At 42.7% G+C, this 23,149-nt stretch overlaps 1 protein-coding gene across 2 annotated transcripts in view; it reads right to left on the bottom strand.

The window, feature by feature from the left end:
• The window catches only part of cdk17 (cyclin dependent kinase 17), a 182,366-nt gene extending 177,901 nt beyond the window's left edge, over nt 1-4,465 (bottom strand). For both annotated transcript variants that reach the window (XM_078235163.1, XM_078235164.1), the window contains exon 1: nt 4,005-4,465. The gene's annotated coding sequence lies outside the window, so the exon portion shown is untranslated. The remainder of the gene's footprint in view (nt 1-4,004) is intronic.
• Nucleotides 4,466-23,149: the final 18,684 nt, after the last annotated feature.

Below are 23,149 nucleotides of genomic sequence, written 5' to 3'. Positions count from 1 at the left end.
AAACTGCTGACTTGTTACTGCGGCCGATTTCCATGCCTCATTTGTTTTCTGTGCTATACACAATAAATGTCAGGCATTAACTTTTGTTTAGATCTGCTGCAGATCCTGAAATATTGATCTTTTTGTACTTGGGAATGTAACTGAAAATACTCATGGCTATAATTTGTTTTTGTTTTGTGAATTTATTTCCTTAGTTGCTGTAATAAAAACAATTGACTTTTTTGGGATGTTGGAGAAGCATTTTGCACACGCAGAATGTATTACAACACTTGAGAACACCACTAACAATAATGAAGCTGCAGGTGATCACTTACCAAGTACACTCAAAAGTAAAACATACTGTCACTTTTAATATTTTTCACACTAACCATTATAGATTAATGAAGATTCAATCAGAAGATATTAATGCTTTCTCATCAATTTTCTGTTTCAGTATGTCAGTTAAACAAAATTACACTAACATATTATTTTCATACCACTTCTTCTGTTGTATTTATGCAGCTATTAGATTTCTACAATTGAGAGCCACAGTATCAGTTTCAAATTCAGTAGCAGCATGTTGATCAAATTGCCTGGCTGGTGCTCCGATATTCCTGTCTAGGAGTGCACTCCTCCCACCGGTTAAACTAAAATTTAAACTGTAAACATTATGTTCAGTCCTCTGAACATACAAGTTAAATTTGAAGTTCTTTTGGCATGTCCAAGGAACCCCCAAGGTTTTAAAACCATGATGAACAATGCACTGGAATTACACACCATGCAACATCACATCTGAGACTTGTTATCCAGAGCTGGGTTATGCTCTGACTACACAACTGGATAATCTATATCAACTAGAAACCACATACAGATGGAAATTACCCTTGATCAAAAACTCTTCCAATTATGATTCTGAACAAGGGGTGGATTACATTTTAAAATATTTCTCAAAGAACACATTATTTGAAGATACTCCAAATTCTAATTTAATTGACAAAAGCAGGTCAATTTTAAAGTTCCAGCACCAACTTTTGCCATAAATTCGTGTTTTTCAAATATTTGTTTTCAGGACATGAGCATCAAAGCCATTTCCTGCTCATCTCCCGTTTTCCCAAGATGATGGTGGATTGTCTACTCATTGTGTTACTCTTACAAAGTGAATGATCTGCAAGGTCACTTGACTCTAGGGGGCTGGAATTCCGTGCAGCCAGATCAGGCAGAGCTGTGATGCCCTTCTGATGAAGGGCATCACTGAATCAATTGAGTCTCTTTTTAAATAATCCAGCATCATATGTGGCATTTTCAATTTTACAACTTGCCATGATGGGATTCAAACACAATTAATTAAGTTTCTGCTGACAACCAACCATAAGATTAGTCAAGATTAGGAAATACTCAAAGCAGGGTATGACGATATAGACCAAAGAACTTGGGGACAACGCTCCAAGTATTTTCTTCATTGATGTCAGCCACAAAAATTAACAACATGACACTAAATACAAAAAACTTTTGGCCTTAAAATTATACATTCCATGAAATATTGATGTGCCATGGTTTTATTTGAAGTTGCACTTTGTACTATTTTATGGAAGGTGTTAACTGGTTTTAAACATATATGCTAAAATAGCAGAGCAAACAAATTACAGATAAATTCAGTATTGGTTTGTATAGAGTATACCGATATTTTGCAATTGTTTTGAAATTATAAGAGGCCAATGTTCTGAAAATGTTCAAGCATATCCCTAATCTAGTTAATCCCATCATTTCCAGGTCAGCTTGATCCTCTGATAACTTGAGAGGAAGGATCTTAATAAGTCATGGCATATATCTTGCAACCATGATCTTGGCATCAAAAAGATCTCAAAGCATCTACATCAGATCGTCTCACATACTGCTGGACTGCAGGTTAAGATGAATATACAGCACAGAAACAGGCCCTTTGGTCCAATGGGTGGTCTTTCAGTTTATATGTTCCATACAAATCCCTCATTTAAGCCCATCAATTTATCCTGTGGTATAGAGAGTTCCACATTTCAATTACTCTCTGCATAAGAAGTTTCTCCTGAATTTCTATTGGATTTAAGTATCTTATCCTTATTGCCCCTTGTTCAAATCTCACCCACAAGTGGAAACATCTTATCTACAACCACCCTATCAAATCATTTTATAAGCTTGAATATTTCTAGCAGGTCACCTTTCAGCCTTTTTTCTGGAAAAAAGAGCCCTTGCCTGTTCACTTTTTTCTGACAGGTGTAATTAAACCATAGAAACCCTACAGTGCAGAAGGCGGCCATTCGGCCCATCGAGTCTGCACCGACCACAATCCCACCCAGGCCTGACCCTCACATATTTACCCGCTAATCCCTCGAGCCTGGCCAATCAACCTAACCCGCACATCTTTGGACTGTGGGAGGAAACCAGAGCACCCGGAGGAAACCCACACAGACACGAGGAGAATGTGCAAACTCCACACAGACAGTGACCCAAGCCGGGAATCGAACCCAGGTCCCTGGAGCTGTGAAGCAGCAGTGCTAACCACTGTGCTACCGTGCCGCCCCAATTAGTTTGGTGTCCTCCTGGGAAATCTTTTTTGTACCTTCTCCAGTGATGCTATATCCTTTTTGTAATAATATGGAGACCAGAATTGCTTATATTGCTGCATGTGGTTTAGCAAAAGTTGTGATTAGCATAAAGTTTATAACTTTTTCAATTCCATCCCTTTTGAAGCGTAATCCAGCGCTTTATTTTTTTTAAAATGACATTTCGTTATTAGTGATCTACGTACCTCTATGCCTCTCTTATTTCCAAGGAGCATATGGACTCCTATTCTTCCTACCAAAATCCTACCTACCTCACACTCATCTATATTGAAGTTCAGCTATTCAACTAACTCCACAAATTCTACAGCAAAGATCCTGATTTTTTTTACATTGAAATGAGCAATGTTCTACGTGGGTAGTTTGTCTTCAGGAAAGTGTATTGTAATTCAGTTTGCTTCAACTTTCTTCAGATGTCAATTTAAAATGTTAATATAGCCAGGGCTTCAATATGATGAAATAGTAACTCTTTGTGATCATATACATATTTTACTGTCTCAGTCTTAGACACTATAATTTTGGTATTGAATATTTTGGGGGAATTTATTTCATGCCAACTTGAATAAGCAGAAACATGATGCCATAACAAATTACTCATGTGTATAGAACATAGAAATAAAATGGGAATTCAGTTTACTTAAGTTATCTTTAGAAGTTAAGCAAACTTGAGAGTTAGGCTCAGAACACTGAGTCATATAGGTTATTGAATACATGTTGGTGTATTCTGGTAAATAGAAACTGAACTCAAACCCGATGACGAACATTGTACTCACACATTGAACCGATAACTGAACTGAATAACAGCTTAAGTACCAACCAGTATATTATGAAAACACCCAACTGCTTCAAAGTCAAATCAAACAAACTTCCAAGTGTCAGATTTCATCGTGCACACTCAAGAAAATTAAAAGGTTGAGAAACTGCCGGTTCAGAGAGCAGAGATTCTTACAGTGAAGCTGCACACACATGGTTTGCCACTTGTATCTTGTGGTGTGATGGACAAATTCCTGTGGCTTGTCCTGGTCACCATGTTAGTCCCATTCGGGGAAGAGGACGAGGCGCTAATTAATGAGGGGTGAGCTCATGGGCCGGGAATGCCGGATTGTCACCCCTCTTCCCACGCTCGCTTACTCTTGCTGTAATCCGCTCCTGCAGTCAGTCTCAGGACTTGTTTCCATGACAAACTGACATCCGCTTCAACACAACACTTCCCCTCCCTCAGCAAGATATAAAAACTTGTATTTCCTGTCATTAAATACGTCCTTATAAATGAGCGATGGCCGGGCCGAGCGGTGGGAAAGGGAAAGGGCAAGGCCGCTCAATAAGTGGTCAAAAAACAATCTCCTCCCTCGCGGGAGACATGTCAGCCACAAACACACTGCTTAACTTTCATCCCAGAATTAAAGAACAAACACAAACAAGTATTACCTGAGTAATGAAGGAAGCGGCTGTGTGTTGGGCTCTGTGGCCGGTCCCTGCTCGCTGTCGGGCCCGCCCGCCCGGCCGGCTGGCTGGCTCTCCCCGCGAGCCGGTGACGGTTTCTTTTTGAATCTCCCCTCCGGCGCTCGAGCGCTGCCCCTCTCCACCCACCCCGTGCGGAGGAGAATGCGGGATCGGCGCTGCCGCCCTGGCCGAGAAGCCAAGTCACCCAGAGAGCAGAGAGCCGGCCCCGGAGCGCTCCCTCCGCCGCTCGGACACCACCAAAAGGTTCACTCGCCGCCCGCCGGAGCTCCGGCAACTCGCCTCACACTCCAGCCCGGGCAGCGATCTCGGGGAGCTCGCTTCCAGCGCCAAAAGGCCAAGGGAGTCACTCCGCCTGTCCACACCCTGAGCAAAGGCCGCCTGGTCACCCACTGGCGTCTCCTCCCGCTTCACACGGAGCCAGGCTCGGCTCCCCCTGGCGCCCGGGCACAGGCTGCAGGCCAGGCGGCTGCGGAAGTCAAGGCGGCCGCAGGAGCTGCTGGCGGGCTGGGTGGGAGGGGGAGGAGGCGGTGAGGCAGGGTGACAGAAATAACAACAGAAAATACTGGAAACGTTCAGCAGCACAGGCAGCAGCGGTACTCTGAGAAATTACAGAACTGGGAAAAGTTAAACATCTAATCGGTTTGAGCACAACGTGGGTGAGGACAAAAGGAAGGTCTGTGGGAGATAGCAGAGATTGCATTTGAAGAGTTAAATCTCTAGGTGCCAATGGGAATGGTGATGGGACAAGGAATGAAACAAACGATATCCCGAGAGCTGGCATGCTATTGTCAGAAAGCAAAAATATGAGAAAGCCTAAAACCATAGATTCCCTACACCACGGAAAAAGGCAAAAGAGCATCCCACCCAGGCCCCCACTATCCCCATAATCCCGCTCTCTTACCATGGCTCATCCACCCAACCTACACATCCTTGGACACCAAGAGGCAATGTCGCGTGGCCAATCCACTTAACCTGCACACCTTTGGCCTGTGCAAGGAAACCAGAGTACTTGGTGGAAACCCATGCACACATGGACAGAACGTGCAAACTCCACAGTCACCCAAGGCTGAAATCAACGCTGTGAGGCGTGAGATGTGTAAAGAAAACAAAATGAGGGAGACAGAGGTTATGGTCAGGTATTTCCTTGTGGAACACCACCTCATCTTCCAATCAGGTATCCTATTATGTTTCCTTATTTTGCACATTTTGGTTTTCTTTGCTCTCGGCACATTTTCTGTTTTTACCCATTGCCATTCCCTCTGGAACTGGAAGACTAATTCTTCTGTCATTCAATCTCTCTTGACCATCACCCTATCACAGCACAGACTTTTTGTCCTTCTCCCAAAAACCCTTGCTCAAACTTATTACATCTCTAACTTTCACTAGATGAAAAAGGTCATCATCCTGAATTTTTAACTCTTTCAGTCTCCACAAATTTTTAGCATTTTCTGTTTTTATTTTCAATTTCCAGCATATGCATTTTTCTACTTTGAAAAAGGATGACAGGATCTTGAATCTCATTGACAGGAAGAAGCAGTGGCCTGAAAGCTGTTCCACATCTATAAAATGGGCAGTAGGCAATAAAGTGTGTCATGTGGCAAGAATTGACACTGATGAATAATAACATTGAAACCCTCTTGTTAACTGTATAACATTCCTGCATTAAAAGAATAGCGTGTCTGAAGCTCATGTCAGCTGCATCAAACACAACCCCTTAATTAAAAGCTTTAAGAAAGTAGGAAACTGCCTGAGAATTCAGTCAAATCAGCAAGCATACGAGTGGTGAAACGATTCCATCAGTGACATTGTTCATACAGATGCCTTGTATAATACACCTTGTAAATAGTATTGACAAGGTGATGTTGTTTTCAGGAGATACGTGCATTTGGTTGTTAACCTTCCCAATAAATTGCATTTATGTTGTAAAATTGCATTTATGTTGATGTCCTGAACCTGCCAGCCCAGAAACTGTCAGGCAACAACCACTGAAAGTTGGTATATCAATTTGATTCATATCCGTATGGCAGAATTTACCTGCTTTATAAAAACCATATTTTTATGACGTTTGTCCCCAAGATCAAAGCAAAATGCTGCTGACGCTGCTCCTAAGATGCTGATTGTCAAGTCAACATTTTTCTACATTGGTTAAATGCATAAGTCTTTGTTCTTCTCCTTATTGGTTGTGTTTTAGTTCCCTTACACTTGTAATATTCATTAATATTACTCAAGTTCCTTCTCAATTTTTAAATTTCCCTCCAATCACCTTGCACCAAAAGTCTAATTGCATTCCAGCAAAATAATTCCAAGATACATTGTTAGATATAGGCCCTGATTTTGCAGTGATTGCAAAACTGTCAATATTTGCCATCATTACGCCATTGAAACTGACAGCGACTTCTGTATTCTGCATAAGAACATAATAAAATAGAAACCCAGAAGTTGCTGTCAGTGATTGCAGTCACTGCAAAGATTGCTAGATCTTTTGCGGACAGCTTTCTTCAAAGTCAACGGCGAATGCTGTTGCCAAGTCAGACTGCAAAATCCAGTCCAGTGTCACTGTTATACTCAGAAATGGTATCCATTTCAGGCACAGTAAAGTTTCACATCAGCAATGAGATAAAGTCCAGTTAATATATTCCAATATTGGTTGGAAAAAAATACATTGTCAAAGCTTTTCATATTGCACTCATCAGGACAGTTCGTAAGAATTCAATCTGAAGGAAAACAATGCAGTATTAAATTTGTCATTTTACTTTACATCGTAGTCTTGCAAACTAAGAGTGCAAGACAAAAAGCTTGACGAAACGTCTTTATTCAGCAAAACGCAAGTTCTGTGCTATCAAACAACTATTAATATATTTAGCAGTGTTGGTTGAGGGATAAATGATAGCCATTTATGGGTGAGATTTTAATTCATTCAAAACCTGTCCATTCACACAGAATAAAATCAAGGAGTCAGAGGGTTGACGGTTTAAGTACCCCCAGAAACTTCAGCACATAACCTAGGCTGACACTTCAGTGCAATACAGAGGGTTGCACTGTTGGAAGTACCATCTTTCAGATGAGACATTAAATTGAGGAAGAAAGATCCCTGAAGAAAGATCTCTGGTGAGGAAGAGTAGGAATGTGTTAGTCCGTATAGATAATTTAACTAATAACACCAAATCAGATTATTTGATCATTATCTCATTGTTGTTTATGCTATATGCAAATTGACTATGCTATATGCAAATTGACAGCCATGATTCCTAGATTAACAACTGTAACTTTCAAAAGTATTTAATTGGCAATAAATGCTTTGAGACTGTGATCATGAAAAAAAGACACCAGAACTGTCTTATACTTAAAATGGTGCCATTGGATCTTTTATGTTCACGGAAACAAACATAGTCTCCATTCAACTCATCATCTGAAGGACAAACACATCGACATTGCACTACCTCAGTATTGCACTGAAGTGTCAATCTAGAATCTACGTTATGTGCTCAGGACTTGAATTTATAAGCTGAGTCAGTGAGTGAGAGTTTTGTACCCATTCTACTAAATGCAAAATTACAAATGTAATTTCTGATGAAAGGTCACAGTCTGACACATCAACTCTTTCTGTTTTCACAGATGCTGCAAGATGTGCTGCCTACTTCCAATACTTTTTGTTTTTATTTCAAATTTAACTCTAAACTTTTCCCACTTCTTCCACAAATTGACTATGAGTATGGTTGGATATTAGGAATAAGGTGTAGATTTAAGTGAGTTTAATTTAGTGTTTCTGTGTAAGAAAGGGGACAACTCTGGTTAGATTCATGTTAAACAAAGACGTTTGCATATATGGGGTTTTTTGGTTTCACTTAAAGTGTACCTCTGTTGTGCTGAGAGTTTAGGATATGAAAGGTAAACAAGAACTTGGAGAAAGAATGAGCTGTTGCTTAGCAACCAGGGGCCACTTTCAGGGAAAAAGACCGAAGGCCAAATTTTCCATGTGTCTCAGCAGAATGTTTCATGGCAGTGGAGGCAGTCCACTATTGGCTGGCAGCGGGATCTTCTGCTCCCATCACTGTCAACAGGGTTTTCCGTTGTTTGCATCTCCTCCTGCTGGGGTATACGGATAGGAGTTTGCCGTCGGCAGGATGAAGATTCTGGCCCTTATGCTTTGAGTTTAACTGAACCCATTAGCAGAAGGAGCTTAGTGGCCAGAGAGGGAACAGCCCACTAAGCTCTGCAAAGGCAGAACAATGGAGTAATGGGCAAGAACACAAGTCCTAGAAGCTAAAGGACAGTTAGTTCTAGAAACCAGGGAGTGAAAAGAGGGATTCCAGGAAACTGAAGTTAAAGGCACAGAGAAACTGGAATTCGAACAAGGTCTGTTTATTGAAGTTTAGGGCAGAGCTGAAACGTACAGACCTGGTAAAGTTGACTCGTGAGAAATCAAAGATATCTGAAGTAATCCTAAAGATTAGTGATATCTTACTACAACCAGTGAAGCAATTGATGGCTGGGTACCTGAGAGCTTGTGTGAAAGCTTTGGATGCTTCCTCTTGTGGGGCATTCTAGGACGAGGGGTCAGAGTCTTAGGATAAGGGGTAGCAAATTTAAAACAGAGTTGAGGAGAAACTACTTCTCCCAAAGGATTGTGAATCTGTGGAATTCACTACCCCAAAGTGCGGTGGATGCTGGGGACAGTGAGTAAATTTGAGGAGGAGTTAGGCAGATTTTTAATTGGTAATGGATTGAGGGGTTATGGGGAGAAGGAGCATATCAGCCATGATCAAATGGTGGAGCAGACTTGATGGGCCGAATGGCCTAATTCTGCTCCCATATCTTATGAAAGCACATGGCTATTCAAGACAAAGTGATATTGAAAGGAGAGTTAGAAATCCTGGAAGTGAATCCTTGCTGGAAAGAACCGAGAGAAAGCATTGTGTGGAAGAAGATGGCATGTCTTTTCGAGCGTGGAGTTTGGAAACACTCATGTGTTAGTTCTGTGAGATCACTTGGCACAGTGTAATAATCACCTGAGGGGGTATTGTTTGAGGAGAAATCCACAGAAGCCTGATTGGATAGCATCTGCCATGATAAAACAACATTCTTGAACATATGAATACAGGCCTTATTATCTGCAATTTCACTAACTTATGAGCAATTCTCTCTCAGCTGTCAGGTTAAATCATGCAGCTGGTTGGGCTGCCTCTTTATAATAAAAATAATACTTTAATTCTGGTTTCAGAGTGGGGTGTTGTCTGACCACAGTTAGCTTTTGGGTTATAGGGCCTGTGTTTTTACTGAGAACATGATAGCATAAGATATATTTTGTACCCTATACTATCCTTAAGATCTAGGTACATTTGTGAAGGTAAGTGGGAGTGAAGGGGTATTGTATTATAGTCAAACTTTAATGTTTAATGATTTTTTTTGTTGTTTTTAAAAGCTAATTGACAGTCCTGTGACTCTGTTCCTCCACATTTTCTAAATAAAGTAAAAGTTACAGTCTTGTGAGCCAGGGTTCTATTCTGGGACCTTCCTGTCTCATAGTATCAATTGGGATTGTGACATTATAGAAAACTACAGCACAAAACAGGCCCTTCGGCCCCACAAGTTGTGCCAAACATATCCCTACCTTTTAGGCCTATCTATAACCCTCCATCCTATTAAGTCCCATGTACTCATCCAGGAGTCTCTTAAAAGACCCTATTGAGTTTGCCTCCACCACCACTGACGGCAGCCAATTCCACTTGCCCACCACTCTCTGTGTGAAAAACTTCCCCCTAACGTTTCCCCTGTACCTACCCCCCAGCACCTTAAACCTGTGTCCTCTCGTAGCAGCCATTTCCACCCTGGGAAAAAGCCTCAGAGTCCACCCGATCTATGCCTCTCAACATCTTATATACCTCTATTAGGTCTCCTCTCAACCTACGTCTCTCCAAGGAGAAAAGACCGAGCTCCCTCAGCCTATCCTCATAAGGCATGCCACTCAATCCAGGGAACATCCTTGTAAATCTCCTCTGCACCCTTTCAATCTCTTCCACATCCTTCCTGTAATGAGACGACCAGAACTGAGCACAGTACTCCAAGTGGGGTCTGACGAGGGTCTTATATAGCTGCATCATTATCCCCGGACTCCTAAACTTAATCCCTCGATTGATAAAGGCCAGCACACCATACACCTTCTTAACCACCTCCTCCACCTGCGGGGCCGACTTTAGAGTCCTATGGACCTAGACCCCAAGGTCCTTCTGATCCTCTACCGTACTAAGAGTCTTTCCCTTTATATTGTACTCCTTCATCCCATTCGACCTGCCAAAATGGACCACTACGCATTTATCTGAGTTGAAGTCCATCTGCCACTTCTCCGCCCAGTCTTGCATCCTATCTTTGTCCTATCCTATCGGGCGGCACGGTAGCACAGTGGTTAACACTGCTGCTTCACAGCTCCAGGGTCCCGGGTTCGATTCCCGGCTCGGGTCACTGTCTGTGTGGAGTTTGCACATTCTCCTCGTGTCTCCGTGGGTTTCCTCCGGGTGCTCCGGTTTCCTCCCACAGTCCAAAGATGTGCAGGTTAGGTTGATTGGCCAGGTTAAAAAAAAGATTGCCCCTTAGAGTCCTGGGATGCGTAGGTTAGAGGGATTAGTGGGTAAAATATGTGGGGGTAGGGCCTGGGTGGGATTGTGGTCGGTGCAGACTCGATGGGCCGAATGGCCTCCTTCTGCACTGTAGGGTTTCTATGTCCCTCTGTAACTTCTGACATCCCTACCATTATGGTAAAGATTAATCAAGGGCATGGCCACTGATTTACTGTAACTGAATCAGCCATGTTCCATATTTATGATGAGGGATTTTTGGACCTTTAGCAATGCAGTGAGGGTTACATTCTCCAATTCCATTCAATTTAGTTAGGCCTACCAGTTTATGATGGCTCAAGATGTCAAATCTTGTTTCTAATTATGAGATTTTAAGATTTCCCAGCACTTTTCCAGGAATATTTTGGGATTGTAATTCTTCATTTCTGTCTCTTATTGATCTCACAAAATAACATTCTTGAACATCCGAATACAGGTCTTACTATTTGCAATCTGACAAACTCATGGAAGAATTCTCTCTCAGATGTCAGGTTAAAGCACGCAACTGGTTGGCAAATAATAACACTTTAATTATGGTGCAGTACACAGGAGACTGAGTGGGCTGCCAACTAGCCTATTTCAAAAGGCCAGAAATAATACACTGTCAAAATCCTTACTTCAGGTTAAAATAGTTAGTATTATTTACAATTGAAATAATTACATTGCGAGAGACGAAAGAGCTCATCCAGTTTATTTTTATAAAATATATATAGAGATCCTCATTGCTATTTTGTAAATTTTAAAACCGAACAAAGCTCCTTAAAGTGGCTGAACCTATGTCTGCCTGTGACCCATGAACATAAGAAGCCACGTCGGAGTTTCAGGGGAACTCACACTTTATTATTTTTGAGAAGCCACGAACAATCACCTGTTGACTACACAGCCAACTTCAAACAGAGCTTCACAAAGGCCATATGCATTTCATAACCCAGGCTGGCTAGAAGGAGACTGATGGTACACAGAACACAGATTCCCTACAGTGCAGAAGGAGGCCACTCGGCCCATCAAGCCTGCACCGACCTTAGCCCACGTATTTACCCTGCTGATGGGGGGTAGTATAGAATTCTTAGACTAGATTAAGGTAATTATAAAGTGCCATATATATAAAACAAAATATGTAAAGGTATTATAAACTGCAAAGGTATTATAAACTGCATAACCACAAAATAACCAAGTATTATAAGCTTAACCTGTATTTTCAATATATGTGTATTGTGCACCTTGGCCAACTTTGTTCTGAATGCAGCATGATGGGAAACACAGTGGCAGACAGACCAACTTCTTTTAATACAATGGAGCATAGAAAGGCAGCTTCTCTTATCTGTTTTTGGATATGCGAAAACATGTTTAATCATAGGTCTGCTATTCAAGGGAGTAAATTTGTTCATGGGTAGTGAGGCTGGCGCAGTCTCTCAAGCTGATAAAGGAGGCCCCGGTTCCAGTGAAAGAGTGACTCTTTTCACCAATTAAAATTTGCAGGTGTTAGCTCTGGCCTTGGTTATCAGAATTAACCAAGGTTAGGTTTCCGAGGTAATGGGGGAGGAACCTACATGGGCAATGAGCTAATAATCTCCTATTCCTGTTGACAGGTGGAACGTAATTGGCTATGGTAATAATGTCTAATATCGTGATTGGACCCTCCAGTCTGATTGATGAGACTGGGTGGGATATTGAAATGTTAAGAATAATATAATAATTTTACCCTGCATTATTAGCTCAGAGAGAATAATCAACCCTCATTTCCTTTGTCTCCCTCCTGATGCATGCATTAGCAAATAAATTTCTTTTCATTCTTTAACTATATACTGTCTTTCGCAGTGTATGTATTGGTTGAGTGAGGTCAACAAATACAGGGCACTCCAGGGGACACCTCAGAAAATTCCTCTTACACCTGCTAATCCCCCTGACATTAAGGGGCAATTTAACACGGCCAATCAACCTAACCTGGACATCTTTGGAGTGTGGGAGGAAACTGGAGCATCTGAAGGAAACCTACACAGACATGGGAGAACGTGCAAACTCCCCACAGGCAGTCACCTGTGACCGGAATTGAACCCAGGTCCCTGGTGCTGTAAGGCTGCAGTGCTAACCACTGTGCCACCCATGATGGTTTGTTAAGACAAAAGGCCCCACAACCCTTCCTTCAATTTGTAACGGCTGAGATATTTTGCAATCTTTGAAACCCAGCCACATTCCAAATGACAGCTACACATTATTTGTTTGCGACTGGATAGTGAGGTCATGGTCATGTGATGTCGGCCATTGACTTGTTGAACAAGTTAGTATGACTTTGCTGAACAGAATAGCTCAGCCTGCCCTTCATCATCTGGCTCGCAGCCTCACGGACAAGGAGTAGTACCTAGGTGAAACACCTGGCCTCATCTACACAGCTTCTGCTGGAAATTCTGTACCATCGCCTACAAGACTGATTCATCTTTCTGGGTGTCGATCTTATCTTGTCAGCACCACTGGCAAAGTGAATTGTACAGCATTGGTTTTCAACCTGACGCCCTCCATTAAGGAATACCTTGCAGGACTTTGAATCTGCAGTCTGGAACCCATGTGAATCATAGAGTTCCATTTGGCCCATCCAGTCTACACCAACTCTGACAGAGTATCTAACCCAAGCCCTCTCACCTGCCTTATCCCCGTAACCCCAAACATTTCCCATGGCCAATCCACATAACCTGCGCATCCTTGGAGTTTGCGAGGAGACTGGGGCACCCAGAGAAAACCCACACAGACACACGGAGATTGTGCAAGCTCCACACAGTCACCAAACACAGCACCATAGGCCGGAATTGAAGCAGCAGTGCTAACCACTGCATTAACCACTGTGCCACCATGCCACCGCCGCCAGTGTATATTTTCTCTGTGGTCCCTGTGCTGGAAAACATTCTTCTCTCTGTCCCTCATTTTACTGCGTGAAATGCGAGAGGGTGATGTTGCAACCTTCCTTTCTGCATTTTCAGTGCGTGCAAATAAACTAACCCTTTCTGAGTTCATCTTATCTCGAGTTTGCTGTGGGGCTATTAATAGAAGATTGGATCACACCAAAACCAAGGGTTGGGAAATAAAGAAGGAAATCATTTATGAATAGGGAAATAAATTAAAACATAGTAAACTTTCTGTTTACAGATAAGTGGTGAAAGTTGAAAATTACTGCTGTTTAAATTAACCCCCTCCTGTCTGTTGCAGAAATTGGGGGTTCAAATCCAGGATAACCCCATTTGAATTTGACCAGAGTCCAAGGCACAAGTCAAATCTGATATAAAAAGAGTCAATTGGAAACCAAAATGAAAAACCCAGTGACTGGAACAAATCTGAAAGCACAGCAACATACCAAAGCAAACTCCTTTTCCCTAACACAAAGAAAATGGCAATTTTTGATACTCACATGTGGGTCACACAAGGAGATCTGAAATGTTCATGTCCCTCGGCACAGATCAACTGAAAGCTGTAATTAGGGAGGTACAGTTAAAATTACCCAGTAAAGTGAAGTGAACTGATCCAGTTGTTGGTAGAGCATTTGGATCTCACCTACCTACAGAACAGGTAGAGGAAGAGCTCAACCAAGACTCTGAATCACCTCCCCAGCCAAATTCAAGCTGGCAAAATTCAGAATGCAGCTAGAATTTCAGGAGAGGCAAAGAGAAAGAGAATTTCAACTGGAAATGGAGCTAGCAGTTCAAAGGGATACCAGACAGCTGGAAACTACAAAGGAAAATCTCTCCCTACCCAATCGCACCCTTTATCTCCCTACACCAGATTCACTCCGAGACCCTCAAGTATAGGGAGGCGGTGCTATAGTGGTAATCCGGAGACACAGGGTATTACTCTGGGGACGCAGGGTTGAATCCCACCATGGCAGATAGTGGAATTTGATTTTTTTTAAAAACATAAGTCCAATGGTGATCATGAAACAATTGTAGAAGCCCATCTGGTTTTCTTCCGATTTGCCATCCTCACCTGCTCTGGCCTACGCGTGACTCCAGAGTCACAGCAATGTGGTTGACTCTTAACTGCCCTCTGAAATGGCCCAGCAAGCCACTCAGTTGTATCTAACCACTACAAAGAAAATAAAAAGGAATGAAACCGGATGGACCACCTGGCACCAGGCACTGGAAATGATAACGGCAAGCCGAGCCCTGGTTATCCTCCAAAATCCCTCTTGTAAACATCAGGGGGCTTGTGCCAAAATTGGGAGAGCTGTCTCACAAACAAGTCAAGCAACTGTGTGACATAGTTATACTCACAGAATCATACCTTACAGATAATGTCCCAGACACCACCATCACCATTCCTGGGTATGTCCAGTCCCATGGCAGGATAGACCCAGCAGAGTTGACAGCACAGTGGTAAACAGTTGGGAGTTCCTCTGGGAATCCTCAGCACTGACTCTGGACCCCATGATGTTTCTTGGTACCAGGTGAAACATGGACAAGAAAACTTCCTGCTGATTACCACGTACCATTCAGCATCAGCTGATGATCAGTACTCCTCCATCTTGAACACAGGATGCAATGAGAGTGGCAAGGGCACAGAATGTGCTCTGGCAGGGGGACTTCAATGTCTGACCACGACAGACCTAGCCGGCCCTTCCTAAAGGACATAGCTGCTAGACTTGGACTATGACAGGTGGTGAGGGAACCAACAAAAGGGATAAACATATTTGACTTCATCCTCACCAACCTGCCCGTCACAACTGCCACCGGACAGTCCTTGGGTGGGACTTTCCAGCCATGCTCGCCCCAAGGCCAGAAAATCTTGCCCAAGGTCAATGGACCTTTGCACAATCGTGTAACGCCTGCTACAATTCCTGTGGTGGGCAGAACGGTAAAATTCTGCCCCTTGTCTGACAGAGTCCTTCTCAAAGTCCCGTCTTCACACTGAGGGGGCGGCATGAGGGCATAGTGGTGAACACTGCTGCCTCACAGCTTCAGGGATCCAGGTTCGATTCCTGGCTTGGGTCGCTATCTGTCCGGAGTTTGCACATTCTCCCTGTGTCTGCGTGGGTTTCCTCCAGGTGCTCCAATTTCCTCCAACAGTCCGAAAGACATGCTGGTTAGGTGGATTGGCCATGTTAAATTCTCCCTCAGTGTACCTGAACAGGCGCCAGAGTGTGGCGACTAGGGGATTTTCACAATGACTTCATTGTAGTGTTTTTGTAAGCCTACTTATAACTAATAAATTAACTTTAAAAAAGGATATCCTTCATTGCGTTGTGTGACACTACATCTTCCGATTAGGCACTTTACAGCCTTCCGAACTCAACATTAAGTTCAACAACTTTAGGTTGTAAACTTTTCCCTCCATTTTGATCCCCCCTCCCCCCCGCTTTGTTTTCTGTATTCAATTTCCCTGCTTGTCCAACTTCCCCCCTCCGCCGGCATGGCCACTATCCCTTTTTGTTCAGCTTTGCTCTCACTGAGCACTGACCTCTGTTTTCCTACAACCACAATCTGCTCTCCTATCTTCAGCGCTATTAACACTATTCAGTCTCAAATGGTGCCATTAACACACTTTATCTCATATCCTTGACATCTTTAAAAATCATTCCTTAGCTCCACTCTATCACTGATTTTACATTCTACCTCAAACCACTCTCCAAGTATATAATTCATCACATTTCTATACCTTTGCAGTTCTGTAGAAGGGTCAATGGACTTGAAACATTAATTGTTTCTCTCTCCACAGATGCTGCCAGACATGCTAAGTTATAGAGTCAGAGTTTTACAACACAGAAAGAGGCCCTTCGGCCTTTCACATCTGTGTTGGCCATCAAGCACCTATCTATTCCAATCTAATCCCATTTTCCAGCACTTGGTCTGTAGCCTTGAATGCTATAGCCTTTCAAGTGTTCATCTAAATGTTTCTTAAATGTTGAGGATTCCCACCTCTACCAGCTTTCAGGCAGTGAGTTCCTGATTCCCACCACCCTCTGGGTAAAAAAGCATTTAATCAAATCCCCTCTACATCTCCTGCCCCTTAACTTAAATCTGTGCCCCTTGGTTACTGACCCCTCTATCAAGGGGAAAAAATTGTTCCTGTCTACACTATATGTTCCTCATAATTTTGTATGTCTCAATCAGGTTCCTCTTCAGCCTTCTTTGCACTAAGGAAAACCACCCCAGCTGAACAAGTCTCTCTTCATAGCTGAAACGCTCCAGCCCAGGCAACATCCTGCTGAATCTCCTCGACACCCTTGCTAGTGCAATCACATCCTTCCTGTAGTGTGGTGACCAGAACTGCACACAGTACTCTAGCTGTGGCCTAATGAACATTTGATAAAAACAATCAGAACCTCCCTGCTCTTACATTCTGTGTCTTGGCTAATATATGCAAGTATATGCAAGTATTCCATATGCCTTCTTAACCTGTCCTGCTGCCTTCAGGGATCTTTGGGCATTCACCCACGGTCCTTTGTACTTCCTCGTGCCCTACCATTCACTGTGTATTTCCTTGATAGTCCTCCCAAAATGCATCACCTCACACTTTTTAGGGTTAAGTTCCATTTGCCACTGTTTTGCCCATCTGACCAGCCTGTCTATATCATCCTGTAATCTAAGGCTTTTCTCCTCGCTATTTACCACACCAACAATTTTTGTGTCATCTGCAAGCATACTCCCACATTCACGTCTAGATTATTAATGTCCACTACCAGCAGTACACTGATTCCTATCATACACCACTGAACAAAGGCTTCCAGTCACAGAAACAACCTTTGACCATCACCTTCTGCCACTAAGCCAATTTTGCATCCAATTTGCCAAAATCTTCTGGATCCCATGAGCTCTTATCTTCTTGATCAGTCTCCTATGCGGGAGCTTGTCAAAATCTTGAAATTGAAGTCCATATAAACTACACCAACTGCACTGCTCTCATCTACAGACCCATTCACATCCTTGAAAAATTCAATCAAATTTGTTAAGACATGATTTCGAACAAGGCCATGCTGACTATCCTTGATTAATACACTTCCCCCAATCCCATGCGCTTTAATCTTGCATGATAATCTCTTATACAGGACTTTGGCAAACACCTTCTGAAAGTCCAAATGTACCACATCGACTGGTTCCCCCTTGTCATCCCTACTAGTTACATCTTCAAAGAATTCCAACAGATTTGTCAAGCATGGTTTTCCCTTCATAAATCCATGCTGACTCTGCCTGATCCTGCCACTACTTTCTAAATGCTCTGCTATAAAGTCCTTGATAATGGATTCAAGAATTTTCCCCACTACCAACGTTAAACTTATTGGTCTATAATTCCGTTTTCTCTCTACCTCCCTTTTTGAATATTTGCAGTGACATTAGCTACCCTCCAATCTTCAGGGACTGTTCCAGAGTCTATAGAATCCTGAAAGATGACCACCAATGCATCCACTATTTCTAGAGCCACTTCCTTAAGTACTTCGGGATGTAGATTATCAGCCCCGGGGGATTTATCTGCCTTCATCTTATCAACTTTCCCAACACCATTTCTCTACTAATATTGATCTCCCTCAGTTCTTTCCTCTCACTAAATCTTGCATTCTTCAACATTTCTGGCATTTGATTTGTGTCCTCTTTTGTGAAGGCAGAACAAAGAACATTACAGCACAGGAACAGGCCCTTCAGCCTCCAAGCCTACACAACCATGCTGCCCGACTGAACTAAAACCCCCTACCCTTCCAGGGACCGTATCCCTCTATTCCTATTCATGTATTTGTCAAGACGCCCCTTAAAAGTCACTGTCTTTTATATGCTTCCACTATCTTCCCCAGCAGTGAGTTCCAGGCACCCACCACCCTCTGTGTAAAAAATTTGCCTCGTACATCTCCTTTAAACCTTGCCCCTCGCACCTTAAACCTATGCCCCCAAGTAACTGACCCTTCCACCTTGGGAAAAAGCTTCTGACTATCCACTCTGTCCATGCCCCTTGTAATCTTGCAGACTTCTATCAGGTCACTCCTCAACCTCCGTCGTTCCAGTGAGAATAAACCAAGTTTCTCCAACCTCTCCTCATAGCTAATGCCCTCCATATCAGGCAACATCCTGGTAAATCTTTTCTGTACCCTCTCCAAAGCCTCCACATCCTTCTGGTAGTGTGGCGACCAGAATTGAACACTATATTCCAACTGCGGCCTAACTAAGGTGCTATAAAGCTGCAACATGACTTGCCAATTTTTAAACTCAATGCCCTGGCCGATGAAGGCAAGCATGGCTGTATGCCTTCTTGACAACCTTCACCACCTACGTTGTCACTTTCAGTGACCTGTGAACTTGTACACCCAGATCCCTCTGCCTATCAGTACTCTTAAGGATTCTGCCATTTGCTGTTTATTTCCTATCTGGATTAGACCTTCCAAAATGCATTACTTCACATTTGTCCGGATTAAACTCCATCTGCCATTTCTCCGCCCAAATCTCCAACCGATCTATATCCTGCTGTATCCTCTGACGGTCCTCATCGCTATCCGCAAATCCAAAAGAATCAGTTGCTCGGCCATTTCATTGTCCCCCATTTCTGTCTGCAGGGGGCCTACATTTGTCTTCACCAACCTCTTTTTCTTCACATATCTATAGAAACTCTTAGTGTCAGTCTTTATGTTCCCTGCAAGCTTACTTTCGTACTGTATTTTCCCCTTCTTAATCTATCCCTTGGTCCTCCTTTGCTGAATTCTTAACTGCTCCCAATCCTCAGACCTATTATTTTTCTTGGCCAATTTGTCTGCTTCTTCCTTAGATCGGATACTGTCTCTAATTTCCTTTGTAAGCCATGGATTGGCCCTCTTACTCACTTTGTTTTTGTACCAGACAGGAATAAACAGTTGCTGCAGTTCCCCCATGCGTTCCTTGAATGTTTGCCATTGCCTATCCACTGTCATTCCTTTAAGTAACTTTCCCCAATCTATCAAGGCCAACTCACGCCTCATATCCTCATAATTTCCTTTATTAAGATTCAGCACCCTAGTTTCTGAATCAACGACTTCACTCTCCATCTTGATTAAAAATCCTATCATGTTATTGTCGTTCATCCCCAAGGGGTCTCATACAGCTAGGTTGGTAATGATTCCCTTCTCATTACACAGTACCCAGTCTAAGATGATCTGCTCTCTGGTTGGTTCCTCCACATATTGGTCAAGAAAACCATCCTGTATACACTCCAGGAATTCCTCCTCTACGGCATTGTGGCTAATTTGATTTGCCCAATCTATGTGCAGATTAAAATCACCCATGATCACTGATATTCCTTTATCACATGCATCTCTAATTTTGTATTAAATGCCATTCCCAACATCACCACTGCAGTTTGGGGGTCTATATATGACACCCACTAATTTCTTTTGCCCCTTGGTGTTTTTCAATTCTACCCATACAGACTCCACGTTGTCAGAGCTAATATCCTTTCTCACTATTGTGTTAATTTCCTCTTTAACCAGCAGTGCCACTCCACCACCTTTTCCTTTATGTCTGTCCTTCCTAAATATTGAAGACCCTGGGACATTCAATTCCCACCCCGGTCACCCTGCAGCCATGTCTCCATAATCCCAATTATATTGTACCCATTTATATTTATCTGCGTGATTAGTTCACCCACTTTATTGCAAATGCTCCACGCATTAAGGCACAGAGCCTTTAAGCTTGTCTTTTTAACATTGTTTGCCTTGCTCCCAATATTTTTCTCTATAGCCCTGTTTGAACTTTGTCCTTGGTTTCTCTGCCTATCACTTTTCTTATTCCCTTTTCTACCTTTTGTTTTTGTTCTTGCTCCCTCCTTCTCTGACTCCTTACATAGGTTCCCATCCCCCTGGCATATTAGTTTAAACCTTCCCCAAACGCTGTAGCAAACAGTCCCCCTCAGACATCAGTCCCATTCCTGCCCAGGTGTAACCCATCCAATTTGTACAGATCCCACCTCCCCCAGAATCAGTCCCAATGCCCCAGGAATCTGAAACCCTCTCTCTGACACATCTCTTCAGCCACGTATTTATCCGATATATCCTGTCATTTCTACTCTGACGAGCACAGCAGCATTACCCATAAGACTCCTTGTATTAAAATAAATGCCATCCAGCCTGTTATGATGGCCACTAAGGCCATGGGGAATCATCAGTCGATTTCCCTCTGGGCTTTATGGAGTATTAGCTTCCTACTTTGCGAGTGGAAGATCATCCAGTGAGAAGTGGTCAGTGGGGTGTTTTAAACCGGTTACTCAACCTGGACCATTGTTGTAGGTCCTGAGGGGAAGACTGTCCAGCTGTAAGCCACATGCATGGTTCTTCTCCTTGGCGCACAATAAAGGGAAACAGGCATTTGGCTGAATTACTACATTGGCGATGAGAATTTCTTTTCTCCATCTCTTCCTTTGGACAACCTCGATCAGGCAAGAATCTTCTCTGGTGAGAAAAAGCCATTATGCTTCTTTGAGAAACTTGAACCTATGACAACAGTGGGGAAGACTGGGTCCAAAATACAGAGCATATGCGTTACTTCTTTGTGCTAACAACATTAAAAGGAGATGAAAAACCAAAGGTAATATTGCATGCGGGGCTCCAACTTTCAGCATGATGAAACATCTGACCTATCCAGATGCCCCGTCTCAAAAAATTTTAATAAGTTAGTCGACCAGGTGAAAAACCACAATGACATGAAGCCTTCTGTAATCCTCCAGAGATATTGTTTCAACATGGCTGGGAGAGCTCCTTGGGAAGTTGTCACTGAGCTCTTGGCTAGGTGGCTGAAATTAGCTGAATGTTGTGAATTTGCATCACTTCTTAATAGAAACAAGAAGCAGGAGTAGGCCATTCAGCCCTTCAAGCCTGCTCTGCCATTCATTGGCCATGGTTGATCATCGAATTTAATATCCTGATCCCCCTTCCTCCCATATCCCTTGATCCCTTTTAGCCCCAAGAACTATATCTAATTTCTTCTTGAAATCAGACAACATTTTGACCTCAACTACTTACTGTGGTAATGAATTCCACACATTCGGCACCCTTTGGGTGAAGAAATTTCTCCTCAGCTCAGTTCTAAAAGGTTTACCCCTTATCTTCAAATTATGATCCCCGAGTTCTGGACTCCCCCGACCATTGGGAACATTCTTTCTGAATCTACCCTGTCTAATCTTATTAGAATTTTATAAGTTTCTATGAGATTCCCTCTCACTCTTCTAAACTCTAATGAATATAATCCTAACTGAGTTAGTCTCTCCTCAGTACCATCTCAGGAATCAGCCTGGTAAACCTTCACTCCCTCTATGGCAAGGACATCCTTCCTCAGATAAGGACACCAAAACTGCGCACAATACTCCACGTGTGGCTCACTAACACCTGAGACATTTGTAGCAAAACAGACCTAGCCCTTTACTCAAATCCTCACGTTATGATGACCAACATACCATTTGCCTTCTTTACTGCCTGCCGAAACTGTGCGCTTACATTCAGTGACTGATGCACGAGGTCTCCAAGTTTCGTTGAGTATCCACCTCTCTCAATTTACACCCATTCAAGTAATAATCTGTCTTCCTATTATTGCTACCAAAGTGGATGACCTCACATTTATCCACATTATACTGCATTTACCATGCAGATGCCCATAACACTCAGCCTGTCCAAATCACGCTGAAGCATCTCTGCATCCTCCTCACAGCTCACCCTCCCACCCAACTTTGTATCATCTGTAAATTTGGTGATATTACATTCAGTTCCCTCTTCCAAATCATTGATATATTATGTGAACAGTTGGGGTCCAAGCAGATTCCTGCGAACCCCACTAGTTACTGACTGCCATTCAGAAAAAGACCCATTTATGCCAACTCTTTGCTTCCTATCTGCTGACCAGTTTTCTAGCCATATCAAGACATTACCTGCAATCCCATGTGCTTTAACCTGACATAGTAGTCTGATATGTAAGACCTTGTCGAAAGCCTTCTGAAAGTCTAAGCAAGCCACATTCGCCAGTAGTCCTCGGTCAACTCTACTCGTTACATCTTCAAAGAATCCAACAGATTCGTCAAGCATGGTTTCCCTTTTCTAAATGCTGACTTTGTCTCATTATACCACTGCCTTCCAAATGCTGAGTTATGAAATTCTTGATAATGGACTCAAGCAACTTACCCAGTATCAACGTTAGGCTCACTGATCTATAGTTCCCTGTTTTCTCTCTACCTCCCTTTTTGAATAATGGGCTTATAATCTGTAGGAATTATTCCAGAGTCTAAACAATTTTGGAAAATAACCACCAAGTGATCTACTATTTCCAGGGCCACTTCCGTAAGTACTCAGGAGATTTATCCACCTTCAATCCCATCAATTTCCCCAAAACCATTTATCTACTAATGCTGATTTCTTTCAGCTCCTCACTAAAACTTATTTCTCTCAGCACTTCTGGTACATTATTCATGTCTTCCTGAAGCAACGTACGAATTTAATTCCTCAGCCATTTCTTTATTCCCTGTTTGGAATTCTCCCCTTTCCGACTGTAAGGGGCCTACATTAGTTTTTGTCAATCTTTT

Source organism: Mustelus asterias, chromosome 19 (genome assembly GCF_964213995.1).
Source record: "Mustelus asterias chromosome 19, sMusAst1.hap1.1, whole genome shotgun sequence".
NCBI lineage: Eukaryota > Metazoa > Chordata > Chondrichthyes > Carcharhiniformes > Triakidae > Mustelus > Mustelus asterias.
Note: the sequence above shows the minus strand (reverse complement) of the source record. Positions and strands in the feature narration are given on the sequence as shown.